This window comes from Malaclemys terrapin, chromosome 5 (assembly GCF_027887155.1).
Source record: "Malaclemys terrapin pileata isolate rMalTer1 chromosome 5, rMalTer1.hap1, whole genome shotgun sequence".
NCBI lineage: Eukaryota > Metazoa > Chordata > Testudines > Emydidae > Malaclemys > Malaclemys terrapin.
Genome location: NC_071509.1, coordinates 57,602,817 through 57,628,689, shown reverse-complemented (window position 1 = coordinate 57,628,689; position 25,873 = coordinate 57,602,817). Strand labels below are relative to the sequence as shown.

The 25,873-nt window shown below is 44.5% G+C and overlaps 1 protein-coding gene across 1 annotated transcript in view; it reads right to left on the bottom strand.

Annotated features, from left to right (window-relative positions):
• The window catches only part of SLC7A2 (solute carrier family 7 member 2), a 125,176-nt gene extending 108,352 nt beyond the window's left edge, over positions 1-16,824 (bottom strand). The window contains exon 1 of the mRNA XM_054029438.1: positions 16,707-16,824. The gene's annotated coding sequence lies outside the window, so the exon portion shown is untranslated. The remainder of the gene's footprint in view (positions 1-16,706) is intronic.
• Positions 16,825-25,873: the final 9,049 nt, after the last annotated feature.

Sequence of the window (25,873 nt, the reverse complement as noted above, 5' to 3'; positions counted from 1 at the left end):
ATACAGCTGCCTTTTTTTTCTTAACGTGGCACTGTGGGTACATGATAAATGTTTCTGATAACAACAGAATTTATCCAGAATCTCATTTTACATAAATTGAGGCTTAAATGATTTTGTAAAGCTTTTAATTCTATGGAATATAAGACAACACATTTGCAAAGCTTTTTTCTTTTTTTAAAAGACAGATGTTATGGCACTAATCGAACCCTATAAACTTGCTCAGTGGGGTTCCATACATGATGTAATGTTGGCAGCATAATAATACTTTGCACTTAGATCACAGAACAAAATGTATTATTGTGTTATCCCACTTTTGCAGATTTTACATTTAACTGAGAGTAAGTGACTTGTTCAAGTTCATAAAGCAAGTCAGTGGTCGACATAAAGACAGAGTCAAGCTCCCAACATAGTCATATGTTCTAACCAGTAGATAACTACTAACTAGGGTATCACTGAGAAAGTGCAAGTTACTTGTAGAAAGGATGAAAGTTACAGAACCTAAAAAGTGGGGAGAGCTAGACATTTATGTGTTTATATAATGTGTTTAATAATCCTCTTATACTGAGACCCACATGGTGGCCTATAAATCCAGGCATGGAAGAGACCCCCATTGTGTGGGCCTCCTATTTCCACTTAGTCACATCTTCAGAATTGTTTTCTTAGACCAGACCCCGTAGAGACCTCTCCATGAGGTCCAGACTCTGCACAAAGAGAGGGAGATGATACACATCATCTCCTCTCCCTCCAGTGAGTCTCTGGAAAATATAATGCTGACCAAAATAAAAACAAAACAAAAAAATCCCATAATGTAACTGGGTAAATGTGAATGCTGTATGTGAGTGAAATTCCTCTTATTGTCCAATAGCGTTGCCAACTTTCTAATCGCACAAAACCGAACACGCTTGCCCTACCCTGTGGCCCCACCCCTGCGGGAAGGGCTGTGGGGTGGGGCCAAGGATGAGGGGTTTGGAGTGCAGGAGGAGGCTCCAGGCTGGAGTTGAGGGGTTCAGAGTGCGAGAGCTGGGGCAGGGGTACGTGAGGGGGTGCGGGATCTGGGTGGGGGTGCACGATCTGGGGTGAGGCCAGGATGAAGGGTTTCGGGTGCAGGAGGGGGCTCAGAGCTGGGGCAGGAGGTTGGGATGCTGAAGAGGGGGCAGGGCAGGGTTGATAAAAATCAATGATTTTAAAAAAATCAGATTTTTTTAAATTGGATTTTTTTGATAAAATGCTATTTGAGGAAAAAACCTATCTAAAGACAGTTTTAATTAAGATACATTATGGCTCAAAGATATCTCATCATGGAATAGGGATTATAAATTCTAACTCTATAGTATGAGACAATATATTCATGTAATGTTTAAGAAAAGTTTTGTAAATGAATTCCAATAGTTCGTGGATTAGGGACCCAATTTTATGGGGTTCCACAGGCTTCTGTATAGATTATTTAGATTACTCTTTCTATATACTCAATGGGACTCAGTCTAGAAGATACTATCAGGGATGCCTAGTTTTGCAGTTCTGAAACTGTGGATTTGTGTCTCCAGAGATAACATGCTTGTTAACAGCAAAAATGTTTTAAAATAAATAAATAATATATAGAGGTGAGAAATAACACCTCTGTCCCTCTGCAAATTTGTGTACACCGAGTCAATCCCTTACCTCTCTCTAAAAGTGCAAAGTTTCAAAAAGTTCAGTGAATAGAAGATAGTTGGAGGCGGAATAGATCTGGACAAGGAGAAAAAGTCTGGAGATTAATGTGAGAAGGGAGGGACAGGCAGTAGAAACAAAAGTGAAACTGTTTGAGCAGCATTTTCAAGAAGTCTTGAGGTCTTTCTGAGTGTAGCCTTCATTGATTTGAGATCCACCATCCCATTCTCTCACTAGAAGGGAAAACCTATAATGGCAGCAGGCTGTAAAAGAGACCCAGTTTGGGAATAAGAACCATTCAAGAAATATATGTTTGCTGATGATGTTTTAAAGAAAGTCACACCAGTGAACTGGTGGAAGTCACTTAAGCACTTGGATTCAGAGACTGTTGAAGTGATAATCTCACTTTTAACAGCAGTAACTTCTTCTGCTGGTGTAGAAAGAATATTTTCTTCCTTTGGACTAATTCATTCCAAATTGAGAAATCGTTTGGGACCTGAAAAATCAGGAAAGCTTGTTTTTTCTTTTCCAGATTATGAACAAACAGGAAAATGAAGGTGAAGACGACTGACTTTCAGGTGACCAGACAACAAATGTGAAAAATCATGACAGGGGTGGGGAGTAATAGGAGCCTATATAAGAAAAAGACCCAAAAATCAGGTCTATCCCTATAAAATCGGGACATCTGGTCACCCTAACTGAGTTAGCTGCAGAAGCCAATATTTTAAGTTTATCATGTTGACCTGGCTGACATAGTCGATTTAATTTATTTGGTTTTTTAAATATTTCCTTTAACTATTTTAGTTAAAAACAATTTTAACAAAAACAAACCTGATTTTAAAAAACTTGAATGTTTAACTAAATTCAAAAATTCATATGCTTGTTTTGCTAAAATATGTTTGCTGTTGAAGAAAAAAATCCAGAATACATAACATTGTTGTTTTAGTTAAATAAAACAATTTAAATGTCTGTCTGGTGATGTTCTCCTCCTAATATAGCATGGCAAGAAAATACTCCAAATAGTAAGGATTAACCTGTTGAATTGTAGATAGTTCACCTCCCAATGACTTCATAAATATCTCCTTCAATTACCTTTGGTAAATGAAATAACCAAACAATCATTCATTTTCTGATACAGCTGTAAAACTAATCTAAAAAGTTTTCAAAATAAATCACTTAAAAAATATATAGTGTGTACCTTCCTAAAATGAAACCTACATCTATCTCTGAGTTGTGAAGAATATATATTAAGGTTATAACAACCAACAAGAATGCATTTTTAATTAGAAATCAATGATTAAATCAAGTCTTCCTGACTAGTGATTTTTTTTAAATCAATTTGATTTCAATCAAATCCACCCTAGGGCAGGGTGCAGGCTCTGGGAAGGAGTTTGAGTGTGGGAGGGGGCTCAGGGCTTGGACAAGGGTTTGGGGTACAGGCTCTGGGAGGGAATTAGGGTGCAGGAGGCGGTTCCAACCTGGGGCAGGGGGTTGGGGTGTGGGAGGGAGCATGGGCTGCGTGGCACTTACCTCAGGCAGATCCTGGTTGGCAGCGCAGCAGGGCTAAGGAAGGCTCCCTACATGACTTGGATCTGCGTGGCTCCTGGACGCGGCCGGCATGTCAAGATCCTAGGTGCAGGGGTGGCCAGGCAGCTCTGCACGGTGCGTGCTGCCTGCACCCGCAGGCACCGCTGCAGCAGCTTCCATTGGCCCCGGGTCCAAAAATGAGATGCCTGGCAACCTTACTGTCCTACTTCCCCCTAAACAACTACACAACAAGTGTTTCCCCAATATATTCGTTTAAATACCTTTAAAAATTATCTCCCATTTCAAAATCCTTCCAGGAGCAAAAGATTGCACTTACATCCTGCTACTGCCCCTGCACAAATGTTACATGCTGGATTAGCATAGGCACAGTTCTCCAGAAAAGAAACTCTAAGACTGTTGTAGAAACACATGAAGATACAGGATACCTGCCATCCTGTAAGAAGGTGGAGAGGAGGGCTAGGGCCAGCCAGCCCAGTTCAATGATTAGACCAAGCTGGGAAGGGAGAAGGGCCAAGACCCTCAGAGATATTTAGGCTCCTAACTTGCATTCAATTCAGTGGTAGTCAGGACCCTAAATACCTTTGAGAATCTGGGCCCAAGTGATTATAAAGTCAGCTAAGTGGCTCAGACCAAGTAGGCAGCTCTGCTACAAGTCCCATGACAAACTAAATTATTTCTCACCTCCTAATTATGACAATCAAAATACAATTTAACAATCTGACATACTGACCTAATATAATGGAACCAGGGGTGGTGGAACAGGGGAACATCAGAGGGCAATGGCCTCCTCACTTTTTACCAGCCACAAGGGCGAGTGATGCAGGGGAGAGGCTGGAGGGGGAGGCGGGGTCTTGGGGGGAAGAGGTGGCATGGGAGTGGGGCCTCAGGAGAAGGGGCAGCGAGAGGCTGCAGCCTCAGGGAGAAAGGACAGGACTATGGTTCAGGCACTGTTGGCCCCCGCCCTACGTTTAGGGACCTTCTGCTGCTCCTCATTGTTACATTTGCTCGTATTTCATGATGTGAAAAGCATGCATGTCACACACACACACACACACATATATATATATATATATCACTTTTAGGCTTCCACAGGCTTGTTTGCAACTTGCAACAGTGACTTGTCATGAAGTGTTGCAACCACAGTAACTAACTTTTGTACAACTGCAATCTCTCAATTGTATGGTATTCTAAAGTGAGGGAAATAATTCATATATCAATCACAGATAAATACTACATTCAGAGGAATTAATTCTTAATCCCCATGAGATTAATTGGAAATCCACATGATGTCCAAGTGCTAGATCTTGCTAAACATCGGGTTATTAGTTACTCAGTCTAAGGATGCTGAAGAGAGTGCAATAAATAATCCCTTCCAAAGTCCATCTAATTATTTTTAGTCCATAACCACAGTGTGCATGGTGCTTCACAAAAATAAAATAAATGTGGTCCCTCTCTCATGGTGACAGAGAGCTTGTAATCTAGCTGCAGACATGAAGCAACAAACAATAACCTCAAACAAAGGGCAAAAATAGGTGGTGTGGTGAGGAAATAGAACAAGATTTACCATAAGGTTGCAAGGATTGTGTGCACATCTTGGTTTTTCACAATACAATACTGGTGTGTATGTTTATGCTCGTTAAATCACCTCAACTCCATCTTTTTCAAGAAGAGGTACAGGAAGAATTTGTGTTTTGTTTTAAATAGGGTTACCATACGTCCAAATTTTCCCGGACATGTCCGGCTTTTTGGGCTCCAAATCCCCGTCCGGGGGGAAATCCCAAAAAGCCGGACATGTCCGGGAAAATCGGACATGCGGTGCCGGGCCGGCGGAGCGGGGCCTGGCCGGGCCGGGGGCTCGGGGGGGCCTGGCCGGGCCGGGGGCTCGGAGGGGACTGGCCGGCGGTGCCGGGCCGGGGGCTCGGGGGGCCTGGCCGGCGGTGCCGGGCCGGGGGCTCGGGGGGCTCGGCCGGCGGTGCCGGGGGCTCGGGTGGGCTCGGGGGCCAGGCCGGGGGCTCGGGTGCCGGGCCAGGCCGGGGGCTCGGGTGCCGGGCCAGGGGCTCGGCCGGCGGTGCCGGGGGCTCGGGGGACGGGCCGGGGGCCGGGCTGGGGACCTGTGGGGCCGGGGGCGGGCCGCGCCTCCTCCCCCCACACCCTCCCTTACCTGCTTCAGGCTTCCCGCGACTCAAATGTTCGCGGGAAGCAGGGGAGGGGGCGGAGACTTTGGGGAGGGGGCGGGGCTGGGGGCGGGGCCCCTTTAGTGTCCTCCTTTCGGAGGCACTAAATATGGTAACCCTAGTTTTAAAAAGTCTCCCCTTTTTACCTAAATCACACTGCTTTAAGAAATCTGATAGCACAAATGCAAAAGGACAGTAACTCTAAGGATCTACACCTTTGGGAAGACAATAAAACATGGGAGAAAGTATTTGGTGCAGCGTCTGCTATCACCGTCCACCTCCAACTGGTAATTTATTCCTAGTTTCCGAAATTCTAGGAGGGACGTTTGGCATTGATTTTGCTGATGCAACCCCTATATCAGGCATAGGCAACCTATGGCATACGTGCCAAAGGCGGTGTGCGAGCTGATTTGCAGTGGCACTCACACTGCCCGGGTCCTGGCTACCGGTCCAGGGGGGATTTGCATTTTAATTTAATTTTAAAACCTTATGTACTTTACATACAACAATAGTTTAGTTATATATTATAGACTTATAGAAAGAGACCTTCTAAAAACGTTAAAATGTATTACTGGCACGTGAAACCTTAGAGTGAATAAATGAAGACTCAGCACACTTGCCTACCCCTGCCCTATATTATCTTTGTTCAGTAACTCCAACTATACATATCCATAACAGATGCTGCAATGCTCACAAAATTCAATAATCAGTAAAACTAGACAATTCCGTGGGTGGGCAAGTCATTTGTTTTGCATCTGACAAGATAACTTTTAGGAACAAAGAGGAGACCATTATTTTAATAAGGAAAAGTATTCCGAAATGTAGGAGGATTGACTTTAGCACTAAAAATAAAACAGGGCAGGAGAGTCTTATGACTAAGTGGTTTGGTAACAAAGCAGTGTTTCTCGACCTTTTTGTGCTGGCGACCGCCTTTGGATTAAAAAAAAAAAAATTGTGATCTCCTCCCCTCCCTTCCCCACTTAGACTTGAAAAAAGTGTGCCTCGCCCCCCTCCCCCACCATCTTAAATGTCATTACATAAATTACTCAGGGCTGGCATTCGGGGTGGCAAGCAGGGCAATTGCCCAGGGCCCCATGCCACAGGGGGCCCCACGAAGCTAAGTTACATGCTTCAGCCCCGGGCAGTGGGACTTGGGCTTAGGCTTCCGTCCTGGGTAGCGGGGCTCGGGCTTCAGCTTCAGCCCCAGGCAGCAGGACTTGGGCTTTGGCGTCAGCCCCAGGCAGCATGGCTAAAGCATGTAACTTAGCTTTGCAGGGCCCCCTGTGGCATGGGGTCCTGGGCAATTGCCCTGCTTGCTTCCCCCTAACACCGGCCCTGCACTTGCAACCCCATAAACCCGACCCCCAGTTGAGAAACACTGATCTAGAGCACCAGATCTAAAAGCTGAATCTAACCCTACCTGTCGTGGTTCAATCTCAGAAACAGCAGCTCAGTTGGAAGCACCAACATGCACCATGGAATCCTTCAAACTCCCTGCCCTAGGGACTGGAGGTGCCAGGTAGTATGCTTATACTCAGTGGCCCTTTCAGAAGCAGAAATGCAACAAGCTAATAGGTGTGGAGATGGAAAGTGGCTAGAAAAAGAGTGACATTAAGGAAGAAAGGGAGACAAGGTGACAAAGGCAGTGGGGGAATGAATGTACATGGCAGTTTCCTTCTATTTTTCCTGTTTGGCCTGTTGCTGCTGTTAGCCACAGGGCACATACAGCCTTTTGAACTTACGAAAGAGCCCACCTGCTTGGTAATAAAAGATCTAGTAGAAACTTGTCCTTGCCCATGTGTTTCGGAGAAATTAAATAAAACATTTAAAATATCTTGCATAACGCTCTCCCTGTGTACTGGGCCTTTCTGAATATTAGCTTTAAATAATGGCATACTAGTATTAGAGGCTAGATAGTCCATTTGGGAGGAGAGTCATTGGCAGAGCAGTTCTTGCCTTTCCACTTCCATCCCACCCCAAAGTAAAAATGAGTGTACTACTGTCCTGGCTACATTTTGAGAAAACAGTTCTCAGTTATGTTATGGGTTGGGCACAACCACCACCTTTCATTTAAGATAGTTGTAAGAAACACTTAAGCTCCTTTGTGGTGCCTGATATCATAGTGGAACAATAACGGCCTCCACTGCAAATAAGCATATGACACTGCCCAAAACAAAGGCTCATGCATGTGGGCAGAGAGATTTCACTGTGAAAATTTGTCTGTCTTGGAAAGAAAGGCAGAAAAAGCCAAAGAAGCTGAGAGAGAACGCAGCAAGGAAGCACCAGACACAGACACACTGGTAATGTAGCTCAGAGAAAAAGCTTAGAGAGTGCTTTTGCGCCAAGTGCTGGCTGGAAGGGGCTTGGAGCTGTGAGCAAAGAAACTTCCTCCTGTGTTCAGGCAACAGGATTTTCTACATTCTTTCTAATTATGGCTCTACCAATGATTTGAAGCAGGACACTTAAACTGTGTCTGAGTTTCCCTATTTGTAATTGGGAAAAATACCTATCTACCTTTATAGGAATCTTTTGTTGAGTTAGTTCGTACAGTGCTTAAAAAGCATAAAGTACAATATATGGTAAATGCTATATATTATAGCATTCAACAATTTCCAAAAAGAGAAGTTACCTATCCAGGCAGAAAAGTGGGGTGGGCAACTGGGAGTTGAGGGGAATCATCTCACTGACCCCAGGCTTTTCTCCCTTCCTCATTCAAGAATTTTTTTTTTATAAAGGAAAATGTAAATGTAACCTACACACTTCCTGGGTGTGGTGTTCTGTCCCATCTAGTGGCACTGAGACCACTTAAAGAGAGAGATAAAATGAGCATACTCTACAGCAGTGGTCCCCAACCTTTCAGTGTGGCGGGCGCCTGACGACTAGCTGCTGAGAAGCTGCGTCATCAAGAGGCTTCTCGGCGGCATTTCGGCAGCTGCTTGTCCAGCGGCCGCGCTCCTCTGCGGCGGGGCGCTCCCTTGTCAGTAGGTGGGAGCATATAGATGCCCCAGTGGGCGCCATGGTGCCCACGGGCACCGCATTGGGGACCACTGCTCTAAAGCCTTAACTACCAGCCAGTTGACTTTTAGCTCATGCTGTAGAGGCTCATGCACAAAGCTCCAGAGATCCCCGGTTTGATCCTGCCCCCCGCCGACCAGGGTCTGTCGGCCTTCAATAAACGCTTCCTTTTCAAGCTAGACCCTTTTTTTCAAATTGGTGGGAAAGGAATGGAACACTGCAAGACCACTTATGCAGTATCAATGCTTCTCCTCTCCCAACCTGTCAAACCCACCCACATTTAATCATTATTTAAGCAGCATCTGGTAAAGAACTCTAAACTAAAACAATAAATGGCTAATTCCAGGGGTTTGGTTTTTAACCTTAGGATTTTCCCCTCACACTAGAGGGTTTAGTAAGTTTTTAGCTTTTCCATCTGAGGGCCCTACCTCTGTTGTGGCTCCAAGACTACTGATTTTGCCTCTCTTCAGTTTCTTGTTTTCTCACCTCTTTCAGTGACCCCCAATACTATGGTTAGACATTGCTCATTGGTTCAGTATTGACTTAAAAGAATGAGAGCTAACTACCAAACCATACACAATGCATATATGCAGAGAATTAAGTTATCCCAAAATATCTAACTCATAACTTCTTGACTTGTTCAATTAATAATTCAGCCTTGACACTGCATTTCTTTTCTTATACCATATTTTACAAGATTACTATCATCCTTTGGATTTTTAACCTCATAGCCATTGCAGGAACTGAGTTAGAATTCGATCTATTGTTTTACCATTTCATTTGGAAAATCAAAGCTTTGTTTCCTAATTGTGCAAAACTGAAAGCAGACAGGTTGGTTATTTGCAAATTGTGTATTTCTAGTGTGCCCAAGAGATTCCAATTACAATTGTGTATTGCTTTCAAAATAAGATGTGAATTCAGAAGTCCTCCAAGTATCTGTATAGAATGTTTCATTATCTTAGTAAAGTGCCCCCAAGACAAGATCTTACAAAGTTTGTGCTACCACTCACTAATGTTATATATAGTATGTTGCAAATGAAACTGATTGCAACCTGCGATAGTTTAGATTGCATAACACTGTTTTTATTTGGGGCTTAATCCAACCTTCAGTCAAGACAGTGAAAGCCTTTTCTCCAATTTCAATGGGCACTGGATTGAGCCCTGTAATCCATGCTTTATAGTCACTCAGCTTTTTTTAACTTTCATCTTTTAGGCCTAAAACATCCTTGCCTAAAGGTTTCGCTTTGTTTTGGAAAGTTGGAGAAGGGAGAGTGTGAGGGAGAGAGGGGAGAGTGATTGAGCCATTTTGGTGCACAAGAAGTTTTGTTTTTTTTTTAATTCCATCACAAAAATCATTTATTTATATTTTTACATGTACAATCTTACAGCTGAAAAAGCATGGAGGTTAGAGATATAGTTTGGCCTGGGAATAGCTTTTACTGCAGAACAATACATTGCTTTGTTTCAAGGGAAGTTGGTTTTGATTTGATGGGAGTTATGATCATTTTACAATTGCCTACTGAGCACATACAGTAGATATTTTTCTTGCTAAAGAAGGATATGCTCCATGATCCTAGGCCCATGGTTAAAGCAAGGGCTCCTGCACACCTTGTAAGGCACGTTAGGGCTGAAAAAAGGGTTCTAGACACTATGGGAAAGGAATTGCCTCCTATGCACTTTGGACCCAATTCAGCAAGATATTTAAAGATGTGTAACTTTAAGCACATGAATAGCTGCATTGACTTAAATGGGGGTACTCACATGCTTAAAATTATGTGTGTCATTGTCAAAGTTACAGGACTAGCAGCACCTCTGTCCCCATCCTAATCCCGATAAGTGCATTGCCTCAACTGTCAGGCATCATGCCTTTACCTACATCCAGGTGGAATTCTGCAATTCTCCCACTTTTAGACCAGGCCTGTGTATCAAATGTGATTACCTAGCAGGTCTGACTAAGTTCAAGTACTTGCAGTTCTTCCATTCAGGAGTCTCTGGCCAGTGACATACAGTGCCAAAACACCCTTCCTAAAATAAACAATACTTTGTTTTAACAGTAGGACAAAAAATTTAGAGGAAAAAAAGGATTTTAAAACAGTCTATATGCATGGCTATTTTACTTGGAGTCTATTCCCTGATGTTAACCTAGGTAGGCCTAACTTCTTCAGACATCCCAGGGTACGTCTGTGTCTCAGCCAAACTACTCTCCCCACTTAAGAGAAAGTCCCTTTAAAAAAAAAACCCTAATAGTTCTTTTGATCTATTTTTGATCTCTTTTCCTGTCTTGGCTTTATCTCTTTACAACCCTCAAGTGTTTGCAGAGAAGTGATGCTTTTCTTTCCTTTCCTGCTTATTTTCCCCCTCCTCTCCCCAACAGTGCCCTATTAAATTTGCACAATATAGTCATATAGTAAACGTCCAAATAAACTGGTCAACATGCAATAGTCATAAATTATTACAGAGCAGCTCCAAATCCATCAGAGCCCTTAAGTACCTGGCTGAAACAGAGCATTTAGCAGAATTACTAGGATTATGCCCAGAGTGGCTCGGGATGTGAGTACAGGTAAGTTAAATGCACTTTAAGCACCTTAAAACTGATTACAATTTAAACCAGAATTTGTAAATCAGGGAGGGGTTGAGACTAGGGCTGTAGTGGGCCTTGTCAGATATACTTTTTGGCTGAGGCAAGGAATCTGGATTACACAGTTTACCTATGCTCTGTCCAATGTTTTGGAAGCCAATAGAGCTTCAAAAAGTATTGCATTCTTAACCATTAAAAAAGATCCACTAAATCATCTCCCCCCCATACTAGAATGAGTGAGTTCTGTTTTCTCTGTCTCTATTACACTACAGACTCCTCCAAACAGGGGCCATCCTTATCGCTATATCTGGTACAATACTAGTCATATCGTCAGAGCAAAAACAAATACAGATTGTGATATTTTGGGATAATTTATATATCATAACACCACCAAAAAATACTTGTGAATCAGAAATTATAGTATCATGGTCAATTTGTATGTTTTATTCCCCTTGTCTGTGTATCAGATCCAGGATGACTTCAATGGAGTGCCATAAGTGTACAGGTGTGTACATGAGTGCACCCAGATGGCTCCAGTTGCAGCTCTGGGCCTTTGCTTGTAAAAGTTTTGGGGCTCTTTTTGTTTGGAAAATGCTTAGTGCACTGTGGGTGTCAATGAAAAAATGTAAAATATTAATTTCATTTCTGAGTATAGATTTTTATTATATCATTGCTTACTGTTAAACAGTATTATAGATCAAAGACACTTTACAAAACTCAAGACTTTTTCCCCACAGTTGAATCCAAGCACTAAGCACAGCACTGGATCTGTGTAGGGTCTTCCTGAAGCTTAGGTCATGTCTGTACATACAGTGCTACAGTGGCGCAGCTCTACTGATAAAGCTATGCCACTGCAGCATGTGTGGTGATGACACTATATGCCAGAGGTGGGCAAACTACGGCCCGCAGGCCCCTCCAGCCTGGCCCCTGAGCTCCTGTCCCAGAAGGCTAGCCCCTGAACCCTCCCTTGCTGTTCTCCCTCCTCTGCAGCCTCAGCTCGCTCCGCCGCCGGCGCAATGCTCTGGGCGGCAGGGCTGCGAGCTCCTGGGGCAGCACAGCTGCAGAGCCGGGGCCTGACCCGGTGCTCTGTGCTGCGCGCTGGCGTGGCTGGCTCCATCCAAGCAGCGTGGCTGTAGCGCCGCCGGCCACCCATGCTCCAGGCAGCATGGTAAGGGAGCAGGGGGGTTGGATAGAGGGCAGGGGAGTTCGGGTTGGTGGTCGGGGTGGAGGGGTGGACAGGGGTCGGGGCGGATAGGGGTTGGGGCGGTCAGAGGGCAGGGAACAAGGGTGTTGAATGGGGGCAGGGGTCCCCAGGGGCAGTCAGGAAGGAGAGGAGTGATTGGATGGGGCAGCAGTCAGGAGGTTCCGGGGGGGTCAGGGGACAGGGAGAAGGGGTGGTTGGATGGGACAGAGGTCCTGGGGGGGGGCAGTCAGGAATGAGAGGAGGGGTTGGATGGGGTGGCGGGAGGCAGGCAGGGGTGGAGGTTCCGGGGGCTGTCAGGGGACAGGGAACAGGGGGGTTGAATGGGGCAGGAGTCCCAGGGGTGCCCCATCACAGGGTGAAAAGCAGGAGGGGTCGGATAGGGGGCAGGGGCCAAGCCATGCCTGGCCGTTTGGGGGGGCACAGCCTCCCATAATCGGCCCTCCATACAATTTTCTCTAACTGGGGGTCGGAACCCCTCAGGGGGTTGTGAGGTTATTACATGGAGGGTCGCGAGCTGTCAGCCTCCACCCCAAATCCCTCTTTGCCTCCAGCATTTATAATGGTGTTAAATTAAAAACATTTTTTTACATATTTATCGGGGGGGGGGGTCACACTCAGAGGCTTGCTTTGTGAAAGGGGTCTGTAGAAGGGCTCGGCCAAGGCTCGTCCCTCCGCAGGGCTGTGGGGTGTCCCACCGCCTCGCAATAGTTCGCTCTGGGCCCAAGTTCTGGGACAGGGCGGGCCAGTAAACAAACAGTCAGGAGCTCAGGCCCTTAGGCAGGGGCTGAGCCAACAGTTCAGTATGAGCCCTGGCCCTAGGTCAGGGCGGGGCAGCAAACAAACAGTCAGGAGCTCAGGCTTCTGAGCGTCTGGTGCGAGGGGGAGACTGCCACCCGTGAGTGGGGTGGCAGGGGGGACGCAGGCCCACCCACTCCACTGCATCCCAGCCCAGGGCCCTAGCAGCGGCAGAAGACTCACTGCTGTGTCAGTGGGGATCCTGACCGCAACACACTGACATTGGTTCTGGCCCTGCTGCAGCCAGGCCAGGGTCAGCTGCCCCTGGGCTACTTCTGGACTCCCCCTTGTAAGGTACCTGGGTTTGGCCGGCGTCCTTGGCGGTTTCCATCACCATCGGATCCTCCGGGTAACTAGCGAAGGGTAGGCTTGGCTGCTCCTCGGGGTAGCTGGCGAGGGGTAGGCGCGGCTGCTCCTCGGGGTAGCTGGCGAGGGGTAGGCGCGGCTGCTCCTCGGGGTAGCTGGCGAGGGGTAGGCGCAGCTGACCCAGCCAGTCCTCGGGTCGGCTGCAGCCTGCCGGCGTTCCCCAACTTGGAGCTAGGCCATAGACATCTGGCCTCTCCGGCGGCTGGCTTTCAAGTGAGCTTTGCAGTGGGGCTTTTCTACTTCCTGTCCTGCGCTGTGACCTCTGGGGGGGGCAGGGGCAGGACACACTGGCTCCGCCCACATTGGTGCTAGGGGAGGCTCGTCCCTCCGCGGGGCTGTGGGGTGCCCTACGGCCTCGCTACAGGGTCACCAGTAAAAAAGTTTGAGAGCCACTGCTCTATGCCGACAGGAGAAAGCAATCCTGTTGGCATAAAAAAACCACCTCCACGAGCAGCAAAAACTACGTCGGTGGGAGAAACTCTCCCGCCAACATACCACTGTGCACATGAGCACTTACACCAGCATAACTTATGTTGCTCAGGGGGGTGATTTATTCACCCCCCTGAGCGACATAAATTATGACAGCATAAACTGTAGTGTAGACATAGCCTTAATGTCAAATTTCATTTTGTTTTGTCTGTATGAGGACACTGGATAAGGGCTGCAAGCAAAACTGTCCTCAATTTATTTCACCACGCACAAGCATCATGAATCCCAGTGCTGAAAGATAACAAACTCCAGCAGTTTTCATGGTAACCAACATAAGCTGCCTGTGCTCACTCTCATGATCGTTCTCCATTACATCTTGAAGACAGCCCAGTTCTCCTCTCACACTAGTTTAATTCCACTGACTTCAAGATGTCACTCCTAGTTTACAAGCAAGATCTGAGTCATACCCATATAATCCTTAGCAGATACCATAATAGCTTTAGATTTGGAATATTGTATCTATATATTTTTAAATAGACAATTTAATCATCTTCTGTTATTTAGTTTTGTATTTTTAATGTCACGCAAACTTATATATATATGTTAAAGTATTTCACTCACAACAGCTTTTTTCAGCTGCTACTAGGGATACAAACTTGATTGTGACACAAAACTCAAATTCTTCACAAGTCAGGATGGATAAAAAAACAGTAATTTAAAAAAAAATTAAATTTGAAATTTTATTTAAATTACATATATTTTTATTTTTACAATAAATATATTTGTTATTATGATAAACCATATTATAGCCTAAATTTGCTTTAATCTATTAAAACTATTTAAATTAAAAAACAGTATATACTTGCTGTAAAGTTTCAAAGAAAATCAAACTATTGAACTGTTCGAAGTCACTAGCTAAACACCTGGAACTAAAGTTTGTTGAAGGTCTAAATCAGCCTTTGACCGCAGTACTCCTTCTGCAGGTGTAGCGAGAATACATCTGTTCTTTCAGTTTATCCAACTAGTTCAGTTCAATGACTAATTCATTCAGAATTAAAAACCAGATTAGAAGTTGAAAAAGTAGGAACGCCTGTTTTTCCCTTCCAATCTATGAATAAAAATGAGGTGTGAGAAGATGAGATCAACTACTGTAGTTCTAAAATCCTGAAGGACATGGTCACTAGAAACAGTCAAATTCACTAACTACAGATAGTATTTCTTTGTTTAATAAATCAGTTAGTTTTAAATACAAAGCATGTTTTGATAAACTTACTTTTGATCCCCTTATGTATCCAGTATATTTAAGATTGTTTGAACTAATAAAAACCACTTTAAATACTATTGTGTGCATTTTTAATTGAATGCCAACTTCCATCCACATTGAGTATAATATAGATCCTGAGTAAAGAATAATCATCTAGTAAATCAGAAATGAATCATTCTCCATTATCTAATATAAGAAAAAAGTGTAAAAATTAAGAATCTAAATAAATGTATGTAACACTATGTAATTGTTTAAATAAATGTGTATAAATAGAGCGTTTCCTCCTGGTTACCAAAAAGTAGTACCAAATTTAGTGTAAAGGTTAGATTTAGTAGCAAATCACCATGTTTTAATGGTTACCAACACAATGGGAATCAGCTTTTCTTTAGGAAAGTAACTAAAATATGCAAATCTAAAACAAGATTAAAATCAACTATTTTAATCAAGCTTTCCTGCTTCTCCTTTAAGTAATGATTAAAATCACTTTGATTTTGATTTTAATCAATCCATCCGGTCACAAACACATTTCTATATTTAAACATGCAGCGCTGGCAAAGGAACGGAAAACTGCCCTCCCCTAACGTTCTGTTTAATCTATTAAAAACGGCCCTCCCCTATCTTCCTTTACATATTCAGAGAAGACAACTTGTCCTTTCCCCGGTCCACATTCTCTGCTGAGAGTGAAAAGAAGAACAGGAGTACTTGTGGCACCTTAGAGACTAACAAATTTATTAGAGCATAAGCTTTCGTGGACTACAGCCCACTTCTTCGGATGCATATAGCATCCTATATGCATCCGAAGAAGTGGGCTGTAGTCCACGAAAGCTTATGCTCTAATAAATTTGTTAGTCTCTAAGGTGCCACAAGTACTCCTGTTCTTCTTTTTGCGGATACAGACTAACACGGCTGTTACTCTGCTGAGAGTGTGGCTTCGCAGCTTGTTAGCTGCACATGAAGAAAAAGGTGTGAAGATTTTATTTCGATTGTGTGCGGAAGCCAATGCGAGTTTCCGACATTGCTTGAATGGCACATACTGTACATGAATCTAACTCTAAATATGAAGTTACCAGCTTGCACGCAATTGAACCATAGTACCATAAATACCGCCTGCAACTTAGCTTTTCACACACATCAGTTTCAATGAATGCTATGTAAACCAGTAAAGAGTCATTATTAAGTGTTTGGTCGTGTTGTGAAGCTGCCAGGTGTGCATCTTCCTCTGTGGTGCGTGCAGGACTCAGCTCCGATTGTCACCTCTTAGATCAGAGCAGTCACTCCTAGCAGCAACATAAACTAAAACACAACCGCCAGCAGCGCTCTGCACAGCAGGCTGCGACCCACGTAGAGAAGCACAACCAACCCCATTCACACCGAGCAGACTAAAAAGGACACAGAGGAGCCTTTGGCCTCCCACTCCGCAGAGCTCCCCATGCAACCTCGTCAAGCCCTAAGAATAACTCCGAGTTCCTCGCTCTTCCCCCGCCTCTCCCTCCCCCACACGTCACCCCGTGTGCCCGCGGCGCGGGAGGCGGGAGAGAGACCCAGCCACCCCCGGGCACGGGCCAGCGGCTGCCCACCAAGCTCCCCGCCCCCAGCCATGTGGACGCTGCGGAGCTGGCTGCGCCGACGCCAGCTGTCCCGCCACAGCTCCTCGCCTGCCCCGTGGCGGGGCCGAGTCCCACTTACTGGGGCCGGAGGCGGGCCTGGCTGCCGCGGGCGAGCGCTGGGCTGCGCGGAGGTGGCTCGCGGACCCTAGCAGCAGCAGGATTCCCGGGTGCCCAGGCTTCCAACACGTGCACACACCCGGACCCAGACACAGCCCTGCCCCGCCTCCAGCCCCCGGCCCGCACCCCACGGGCCAATGGCAGTCCCAGGCTCGGGGACCTCCCCTCTGGTAACCGGGGGCCCTCGGCTGCGCGGTGACAGCTGCCCGATTTCACTGCTCCTGCTGGCCAAGCCCTTCTCCCGCTGCCTCTGCCTTATGCTGGGGAGGGGGCTGAGGGAAGGCTCCCCGCGCACCACCCCACTGTGCGAAAGGATCCGTGCCCTGTTGGCACTAATGCCACTTGCTCCCCAGCCCCAAGGAACGTACGCCCCCCTCCCAACTTGCCTCTGTTTTGTATCAGCAGAACATAAAAATTGCCATTAGGAGAGCAGATCCCTGCTCCTTCTAGTCCAAGATCCTGCCTCTGCTAGTGGCCTGCAGCAGAACTTCAGAGAAAAGCTCAAGAAACCCCACAAAAGGCAAATACGGGCTAAGCTGCCCCTTCCCCATCTCATCCTCCTCTCTAATAGTTAGAAATTGGTTTAAACTCTGTTATAAGGGGTTCCCCCACCCCAATGTTTTTGTTGTGATTAATCATTGTAACTCTGGATATTTTTTATTAGCCATATGTGTCCAATCCCTCTGTGAATCTTGTTAAATTCTTGCTTTAGCAATATTCTGTAGCAAGGAGTTCCACAATCTAATTATGCAGTGTATGAAAAAGTATTTCCTTTCATCATTTTTGAGTTTGCCGCCCTTTGATTTAATGGAATTTCTCCTTGTCCTAGTGGTAAGAGACAAGAACAGAAGCACCTTCTTTCTACTATTCATTATTTTATATATTTTTATCATTTGCTCAATATATTTTACATCACACTTTTTTTAGACACTAAGATTTATGCAGCTCCACCTGTAATGTTTTTGTTGGGCTTTCACAAGTGGTGGTAACAGCCAGATTAGAGGGAAAGAAGCAGACAGTCTGCCTTCAAATGAGAATTGTTTGCAGTGCTGTTGTAGGCGTTTTGGTCCCTGCATATGAGAAACACAAAGCAGGTGAGGTAATATATTTTATTGGCCCAACTTCTGTTGGTGGAAGGTACAAGCTTTTGAGTTTCACAGAGCTCTTCTTCAGGGCTGGGTAATGTAAGAATGTCTGAACTAAATACAGTTTGGGACAGAACATTAAGCAGAAGGGATTCACACTACACATACCCTGTTTCCCCGAAAATAAGACATCCTCCGAAAATAAGGCCTACTTACAGTTTTGCCTCTCGTTGTAATATAAGGCATCCCCCCGATAATAAGACCTCCCCGATAATAAGGCATCCACCGATAATAAGGCATTTTTCATTTCTGAAAAATAAGACATCCCCTGAAAATAAGACCTAGCGCATCTTTGGGAGCAAAAATTAATATAAGACACTGTCTTATTTTCGGGGAAACAGGGTAATATAAGAGACCACTTAAATGAAGTGGCCAATTAAGGGTTAACAGGCAGTAGGGTGTGTTGCAATTTATTGTAATGAGCCATGAAACCAAAGTCTGGGAGTCCATCATTTTTAGTATCTAGCAGAGTTATGAACTTAAGTTCCCACGCTCACCTTTTGAAGGTGTTGTGAAGGTTTCCTTTGAAGGGCAGGGCTGAGAAGTCAAATACAGAGTGATCATTTTGTGAAAAGCATTCACCCACGGATGATGTGGTGTTTTTGTCTTTTATCATTTTTCTGTGTAAGTTCATTTGAGTGTGTAGTGATTGGCTGGTTTCAGACACATAATTATTGAGGCATTTGATGTGCTGGATGAGGTACACCACATATTGTGATAGGCATGTTTAGGATCTACTAATCTCGAAAGGTGTATTGTGGGAGGGGTAGTGATCATCGTAGCAGTGGAGATGTGTCTGTGGGTTTTGCATCTGTGCTGCAGGGGCTGGGGCTGCTTTGAGTTGGTGTGCCCTGGTCTGTGGGGAGCTTGTTTCTAGTAATGAGCATGGTGAGGTTGGGGGGGTGTTTGAAGGACAGCCAAGAAGGAGATTGGGAAAGATTTCTTTCAGGATATGGTCCCTATCAACTATGGGTTGAATTGTTTGATGTATGGGTGTGGACGACTAGGGGAATGTGGTAATTCTTTTTTCCCCCCTGTATTGTAGCAGGTTCGCCCGGTACCTGGGTGATCCTTTCCATATTGCGATCTATGTTACTGGTGGAGTGTCCTTGTTTAGTGAAGGCAGTTTTAAGGGTGTTTAGGTGTATATCCTGGACTTTCTCTTCAGAGCAAATTCTGTGGTAGCTGAGTGCCTAGGATAACATATCAGCACCTTGTTGTGAGATGACATTGCATGCAAAATCCTGCTGCCAGCCTGTGGGATGTAAGAGATTCCATCCAAGATCCATGATAGGGCTGCCAAATGCATGAGTATCACATAAGGTACATGACATGCAGAAGCTCGTCAATCCATAGCTTGTCGAACTTGTGTCTTCCCCCCATATGCTAATATTCAGCTAACATATCAGAGCTGCATATCACTTTCCCCCCATCCATGAATTTAAAATCTTTGTATACACTACAACCCCCAAAAATGGCTAGGGGCAATTCTTACAAACTTCTCTCACACACATCACATACAACTGTATAACTTTTCTCTCATTACTGCTCTAACTTAAAATATGCCCATGATTAATAAAATCGCATAGACGATTGTTCTCGAAGTTTCTAGCTACCTACTTCCTTCTCCATTTGCAAAGCCCCCATCACCACAGTTTCTAGGTGCCAGAAATACTAACCACAACTTTTAAATTTTCAAAGAAAAACGCAAAACAACGATTTATCAAAAATTATATTATCGCTTGAAATCTTGAACTTATAGCCATTGTAATATTATTTTGGTATGGTTGGTAAAATATCATTTAAGACATTCCAAATGATGAGGGCAGAAGTGACACATTCATCCATCAAGGTTATGCACACTGTGGTGTTATTTACCTCAGTAAATTTAGATAAGATTAAAAGCAGCAGTGGTGAAAGAAAACAGAAGCTAGAGCTCCAAGTAGTTTTTATTTATTAGTGAATTCAACAATATTTTTATTGGTTTACTTAAACAAGAGAAGTGTGAGGGATGTTAAATGGTTTAAAGGAATTTAGGTCTGTTCTATACTTAAAAGTTAAGTTGACATAGCTATAGCATGCAGGGCAAGTCGACACTAGAACACTACATCAGTGCAGCTGGACCAATGCAGCTGGGCCGCTGTAGCACATCTAGTGAAGACATGTTATGCCAATGGGAGAGCGCTCTCCCACTGGCATAATTACTCCACCTCCACGAGTGGTGGAAGCTGTCAGTGGGAGTCCGTCTCCCGCTGTCATAGTGCTGATGTGGACAGCAATTAGGTCGATGTAACTTACTTTGCTCAGGAGGGTGTCTTTTTCACACCCCTGAGTGATGTGAATTAGATTGACTTAGGCGGTAGTGTAGACTAGCCTTTAGTATGAAAATCTACACCTCAGAGCACCATAGCTATGCCAACCTAATCACCACTGCAGATGCAACTAAGTCAATGGAAGAATGTTTCTGTCAACCTAGCTACCACCACTCAGGGAGAGGCTGTTCCTGCAGCTATGGGAAAAAACCCTTCCATTGCAATAGGCTGCATCTACACTACAGGGTTACGCCAGCCTAGCTACAGTGCTGTAGCTATGCCGTTCTAGTCTCCAGCATAGACATGGTCTAAGATCTGAAAAAGTAAAAAGGGAAGGGAGTTCATTCAAGGCAGTGATCAGACATGTCATTTTTATTTTACCATATAAGCTCCTATAGTCTTCTCCCTAGTGCAAACTTGCACTGCAACAGTTCAGTATATATTAAGGCCATGATCTTTCGAACACATGAACTTCTCTATGTAAAGTTACTCAAGTGCATAAGTGCTTGCAGGATTAGGGCTACAGTGTGTAGTCATAACTATAAAGGGAAGGGTAACAGCTGTCCTGTGTACAGTACTATAAAATCCCTCCTGGCCAGAGACTCCAAAATCCTTTTCCCTGTAAAGGGTTAAGAAGCTCAGGTAACCTGGCTGGCATCTGACCTAAAGGACCAATAAGGGGACAAGATACTTTCAAATCTTGGGGGGGGGAAGGCTGTTGTTTGTGTTCTTTGTTTGGGAGTGTGTTCGTTCTCGGGACTGGGAGGGACCAGACATCAATCCAGGTTCTCCACATCTTTCTAAACAAGTCTCTCCTATTTCAAACTTGTAAGTAAATAGCCAGGCAAGGCGTGTTAGTTTTCCTTTGTTTTCTCAACTTGTAAATGTACCTTTTACTAGAGTGTTTATCTTTGTTTGCTGTACTTTGAACCTAAGACTAGAGGGGAGTCCTCTGAGCTCTTTAAGTTTGATTACCCTGTAAGGTTAATTTCCATACTGATTTTACAGAGATGATTTTTACCTTTTTCTTTAATTAAAAGCTTTCTTTTTAGAACCTAATTGATTTTTCCTTGTTTTTAGATCCAAGGGGGTTGGATCTGTATTCACCAGGAGTTGGTGAAAGGAAGGAGGGGGAAGGGTTAATTTCTCCTTGTTTTAGATCCAAGGGGATTGGATCTGTGTTCACCAGGAGTTGGTGAAGGGAAGGAGGGGGAAAGGTTAATTTCTCCTTGTTTTAGATCCAAGGGGATTGGATCTGTGTTCACCAGGAGTTGGTGGGAGGAAGGAGGGGGGATGGTTAATTTCTCCTTGTTTTAAGATCCAAGGGGTTTGGATCTGTATTCACCAGGGAATTGGTAAAAGGTTTTCTCAGGGCTTCCCAGGGTGGGAATCTAGAATTGGGAAATGGTGGCAGCGGAACCAGAACTAAGCTGGTAGTTAAGCTTAGAAGTTTTCATGCAGGCCCCTACATTTGTACCCTAAAGTTCAAAGTGGGGATACAGACTTGACAGTGTAAAAGTGGTATTAGTTTGAATGTACTGTAACATGAGTTAGGTACTTGGAAATAGGATGACTAAATGTGACATTCTTTGCCATCTTTGATAAAGATCCTACGCTAGTATGGCCAAAGTTCTGTATTAGAGGAAGGAAGCCACTATGTTTTGACCTGTTCTCCAACTACTCAAAGAGTAGTTCTACTATTCAATACACCAGGGGTAGGCAATCTATGGCATGCGTGCTAAAGGCGGCACACAAGCTGATTTTCAGTGGCACTCACACTGCCCAGGTCCTGGCCACCGGTCCGGGGGGCTCTGCATTTTAATTTAATTTTAAATGAAGCTTCTTAACCATTTTAAAAACCTTATTTACTTTACAACAATAGTTTAGTTATAAACAAATATAGTTATAAACAATAGTTTAATATTTAGTTTAGTTATAACATTTAGTTATAAACATTTCGTTATAAACAATAGTTTAATATTTAATATAGTTAAATATAGTTATAAACAATAGTTTAGTTATATTATAGACTTATAGAAAGAGACCTTCTACAAAATGTTAAAATGTATTACTGGCACGCGAAACCTTAAATTAGAGTGAATAAATGAAGACTCAGCACACCACTTCTGAAAGGTTGCCGACCCCTGCAATACACTCTTGTCTCATCATTACTCTTTTAAGGGCTGGTGGTTTATAGAAATTCTCTTTTGCCCTGTCTGCTCTTACATTTTTTTAAAACCAAGAATGAGTTCATCCACTTCTTTTCTTCCTACTTCTGAGCAGAGATTAAATTACTAATTCGCTAGTATCCCTGTATTAAAATTTTTGCCAACTTTGAAGTACATCTGGCTACTGAAGAAATCTGTACCAGATACATGATTTCATGTGGACTTGGAGGGAGGAGGCAAAATTTGATCCTGTTGGCTATAAAATGCATGATAAAGAGTATGTCTACACAGCAGCTGGGAGTGTGCTTCTCAGAACAGACAGACGTGCTGGTTCTGCTGGCACTAGCATGCTAAAAATGGCAGTGTGGCCCCAATGGCACAGTCAGTTAGATGAAGAAGATACATCAAGTAAATGTTCTGAAATCAAGAAAGCTTTTGATGCATAAGGTGCAAGATATCTTATCCTTTTGACAAGTAAATTAATTGAATCTGAGTGCCAGTTGAAGCCAATAGGATAATTGATACAGTCAGAAGCATTCATTGACAAAGTGCTGCAAGAAGTACAAAGGAAGAGACCACAGTGTTTCAGAAGAAAGCGATAAAGAATAAGAATGTCAATACGTCTTCTATCTCATCACATCAGAGAGATAACAGATACTAGATAACTGGAAAAGAGTGCAATGAAGAAAGTGAAACAGCGTGTAAGATAAAATCACTGGCACAAATTCAACCCCTGTGTAAATAAATGCAGCTCCTGAAGAGTTCAGTGGGATTCATTGGGACTGAATCTGGGCCATCAAAAAGGACCAATGCCAAGAAGAGGCATGTTTTTCTTCTGAGTGTCAGAGTACAACAAATTTCTGCAAGAATGTAACAGCATGAAAGTTCATAGGGATCAAGAGTGAAAATGTTATGCAGAAGCTGACTAGGATCGCAAAGATCGCAGAAGAGAAGCAATACCAAAAGAACATCCCAGAGCTTATTAAAAATAATCATTTGATGGTTTAAAAACATGAGTTTAGAACAGCACAGCTGATCTCAGAAATTATTATAGTATTCAGCAAAAATGAAGCAAGAAGCGGGATTATGAAATTAAGCTAGTGGCTAAATACATGGTGAAGGATAGAGGGATTCAGGTTCATGGAGAAGAAGCTATACAACTTATATAAACAGCAGAGGAATCATTGTTCTGGATACTAGGCTAGCAGGACTAGGTAAGAGGCCTAACTCAAATATATTATAAATAGTATAAATAAGAAAGTGGGAAGGGCATAGGAAGAGGGTAAAACCCATGAAAGACAAGTAGGCAGAGGGGGAAATTGGAGTTAAGAGTTAAGAGAGAAGTATATAAAACTGGTATTTAGGAAGCTAATTCAAGGTAGACTTGGAAACTAGCATAAGGAACAAAGAAAAACAGAAGTTACAAAGTGGATGAAGCACGTTCTTAGATTGTGAGATGTTCATGACAGGGACCATGTCTACCCCTCTTTCCTAATCAGATCTTCCTCAAGCAACAAGAATTAAGTCATAGTACATTACTGTTTAGTTGGCAATACAGGGACATGGTTGGATAGTGTGCTTTTTTAGGGTGAGAGAGAGAGAGAGAGGCCCAGAGGAAAAGGAAGGGGTGCTGAGTTATGTATCAAGAACAAATACACCTGCTCTGCACTTCAGATATAGGAAGGAGATAAATACGTTAATTTAAGATAAGGTAAACAAAGAACAGAAGAAAATGTATCATGGTTGTGATGGGTTGGATCACAGAAACCCCCTTGGGACTGCCACCTGATGTGCTCGGACTCCTCTGAGCCCATTTTCCCTGCCACCCTGGGACTCCAGTACCTTGCCTTGTTTGGGCCAGACACGCTTGCCTGCTGCAAACAGATTCAGGTCTGAACCATATCCCCCACAAGCTGCAGGCTTAATTGAAAACAGCTTAAGAAGTGCTCCTGTCTCCAACACTCAGATATCCAGCTCCCAATGGGGTCCAAACCCCAAATAAATCTGTTTTACCCTGTATAAAGTTTATGCAGGGTAAACTCATAAATTGTTCGCCCTCTATAACACTGATAGAGAGATATGCACAGCTGTTTGCCCCTCCCCCCCAATATTAATACATACTCTGGGTTAATTAATAAGTAAAAAGTGATTTTATTAAATACAAAAATAAAATAAAACACACAAGTCTAAGCCTAATACAGTAAAAACTAAATGCAGGTAAATCTCACCCTCAGAGATGTTCCAATAAGCCTCTTTTACAGACTAGACTTCCTCCTAGTCTGGGTCCAGCAATCACTCACACCCCTGTAGTTACTGTCCTTTGTTTCAGTTTCTTTCAGGCATCCTTTGGGGTGGAGAGGCTATCTCTTGAGCCAGCTGAAGACAAAATGGAGGGGTTTTCCCAGGGGCATATATAGTCTGTCTCTTGTGGGTGGAAACCCGTCTCTCCCTCTGTGTAGAATCCAGATACAAAATGGAGTTTTGGAGTAACATGGGCAAGTCACATGTCCATGCATAACTCAGTTTTCTACAGGGTGTTCCCAAGAAAGCTCAGATGTGGACTCCTCATCCCCAGCCCCACCCCAGAGCCTGCATCCCCAGCCAGAGCCCTCACACAAGGGCTGTTTCCTGGCTCTGCCGCGTGGCACAGGAGAAAGACGGCTGTAGGCGGGAAACAACAGCAGCAGCAGCGTGGCCTCTCCTGCCCCATGGCAGGCTACACTCCCCGCCTGCCCCTGCTGCCGCGGAGGCTGCCGCCACCCTGGGCTCGGGCCGCCCGGATCCCCCCGAGAGGCGCCTGGTTCCTGCTGCTCTCAGCCGGCAGGTGCGGGGCCCCAGCCGAGTCCTGCCCCTTGCGTCTCCTCCACAGCGGCGCCCCTGCCCACGTCCTCCTGGGCGGCTGCAGCGGCAGCGGCGAGGGAGCCTGAGAGGAGGAGTGGCCCCCAGGCAAGCGGCGGAGACTCCGAGGTGAATAGGCTGCTGGCTCTGGCGCGGCCCGAGCGCTGGAAACTGACAGGTACTTGCCCCTGCCCCATCCCGGCACTACCTGCCCCCTGCCCAGTGAATGTTACCTGCCCCACCAGCCTCAGTGCCCTGCCCCACACTGTCAGCCACCCCAAGCTCATTGTGACACCAGCACCCCTTGGCAAAGGGCCCCCTGATCTTCACAAACAGCTGTCACCACGGGCCTGACAAACTCACTGCACCGCACACGTGTTTTACAGGGCACTTACCCACAAAGAAGAACGTGGGAGGAATCTACACAAGACTGGTAACTTGTCAAGAGTGAGAATCTTTGTGAGATGTGTGCATGGGTAATATTGAAGGAATAATGTATTTACCTTAAAAGTCTGCTTTATAGACTTGGAGTAGAAATTAGTCACCAGGGGATAATGGCCCTTTGGGACAAGGGATTTGTCACCCTGTCTAACCTGGTTGTTTAGCTTTGAATGGGACACTAGCAGAGGCAATGGCAAACAACTGAAATGCCTTAAAGGTAAAAAG